The sequence below is a fragment of the Fragaria vesca genome, linkage group LG1 (assembly GCF_000184155.1).
Source record: "Fragaria vesca subsp. vesca linkage group LG1, FraVesHawaii_1.0, whole genome shotgun sequence".
Classification (NCBI taxonomy): domain Eukaryota; kingdom Viridiplantae; phylum Streptophyta; class Magnoliopsida; order Rosales; family Rosaceae; genus Fragaria; species Fragaria vesca.
This window is the reverse complement of record NC_020491.1, coordinates 19602807-19605324: the sequence shown is the minus strand read 5'-3', so window position 1 is coordinate 19605324 and position 2518 is coordinate 19602807.

The window sequence follows — 2518 nt, the reverse complement described above, 5'->3', positions numbered from 1 at the left end:
ACACAACATATATCTTCTTGTATATTAAGTATCATAATGTATTTTCACTGGGGGTCAGTAAACTTCTACTGGGGGTCCCTCAACTTATAATAGGGGTCAGTAAACTTGCAGTACAATATGTCTCTTTCATTTTCATGCCACTTACACACAACATATATCCTCTTGTATATTAAGTATCATAATGTATTTTCACATGTTAATTGTAGCTCCGGCCCCGAAAAAGAGGCGGGGTTTTTGTTCTGGAAAGAAGGCGGAGGATATCGTTCAACAAACAGGGCAAAAGATCAAGCTGGAGTATTGCCCCCGTGTAAAAGGCCCTAGCGTCAGGGGGATAAACAGCTTGATGGCACATGATATCGGTTGCGCCATACAGAGTCTGGTGGGAATGAGGGCAAACACGTTCTACGACCTTGATCAGACTGAGAAGTGAAAGGTGTGGAATGCAATGTCGGTAAGTGTCACACCCCAATTTTTGGAATTTTTTTTTGAGGTGTAACTCATATTCTAACTATGAAATAGAATTTCCATAATTAGAATATGAAAGAAATTAGAAAAGAACAACTCAACAATAAACTGAAATTTATTCTTTATTACAAGATACTCCAAAAAGTAATATTACAAAGGTAGACTAAAGTCTACGTGTTATTCTAAGGAAAACAACAACATACATATTTCACATGTAAATAAAAGATCCTTGGAAGAAACCAACTTCAAACTATTTATTCCTCACCTACAAAATATTTAAAGGGGTGAGCATAATAAGCCCAGTAGGAGGCAAAAACCTCTTCAAACAAGAGAACGTGAACAACTTTAATAAAATAAACAATGCATATACAATTACTCCATGTAGTTCATATAGCCGAATAGACTAAGTCTACATGTCCCATACCATGTATTTTACCACAAGGGTGACTTAGGCAACTCATTTATATGAACTACCTCCCACTCAATTTCACATTCCCCTTTTGCTAGTCATCTTGTCCATTCCTCTTTCGCCAATCCCGCCCTTTTCACCTATACTAATTGCGCCATTCTTACGCATTTACACGGGCATTGTGGGATGTGGTACCTCCAAGGACAAGGACTCAACTACACAAAAGTTTAATCCTAACTTCTTTACCCCCAAAGTGCTTTACGCATAGCACTACCATTCTCTTACATGATAACATGTACATCAAAACAAATCCTACATATATTAATGGCAGCAAGGAAACAAGAATTTCACACATAAGTATTTCATATAAGTAAATAATCCTAAAGAAACAACATATAAACATCCATAGAGGCTCCCCAATTTTCCCCCTACCTTTGTCGATACTCACAGCAAGTTCCTAATAAAAAGATATAATCATTAGTTGAATAATCTTATACTAAATCCATTTCATTTAGAACTTAAATTAGGAATTAGGTAACATGCTAAAACAAGAGCTACAGTACCAAAACAGTTTCTTTCACAAACAGGTTTTTCTGAACCAGTTACAAACAGACTGAAAACTGTACAAAACCGTTCATATTTTGACTTCAAAGTCTTCTAATGACTTATAGCAGGCAAACAGAAGAAACTATGAGAGATGGAATCACCCCAAAACGATTTTTCTATAATTAGTTATGCAATTTCAAAGTTCAGATACAGTTCAGCAAATTTTTCTGCAAATTTGCTGATATATGCCTACTTGTACTTGAAAGCATAACAAACACTATTATGTAGCTAAAACTATTGATTACTGAATAATAACACTTCAATGTTCAAAACAAAGAAAACACACAAAGATTGCACTCAAAAAGCCTAAAATTACCACAAAGATAGCTAACAGAAAAATATGCAATAATCTAACTTCTACATTTTTTTTGAGCAACTTTTAAGCAAATTTAAAATCATGGTTTCTACTTTCAATTGTAGGAACTAATAACATGTATAGGAACTTAATAATCTAATCATTACATATGTACAATCTCATATCAAAACAACAAAGATTCAAAAGCAAAGAGTGCAATTAAAAACAGAAATCTGAAATCACAAAACAACTTCCTGACTTCCTGACCAGTAAACTTTATGGCTAAAAACGACATAGCTTGGCTGGGAATTTACAGTTGGTGTCTTCATAACAATTGTAATAGACATCCTAAAGATCAATCAGAAACTGGAATCGCAGCAAAAGGAATTTTCTACAAATACTTATGATTTTCGAAAGTAGAAGACCAGAATCAGAAAATTACAGCTTTTGACTCAAATCAAGTTTCCCTTTTCAAAGATGATTCCCAGTAGGTAACAACAAAGAAAAACCCAATCCTAATGCTTTACTTCATACCAAGATGATCCTCTATAACAAGAAGCATATATACATAAGTCACAACATGGTTCACAAAGGAATAACCAATTGATCAAGAACATAAAAAAAATGCAAAACCTGAATTCTTCTGCCAATTTCCTACAACACCAATTTCTTCTCTCTCTCTCTTTCTCTCTCTCTCTCTCTCTCTCTCTCTCTCTCTCTCTACTCTCTACTACGTACTACTA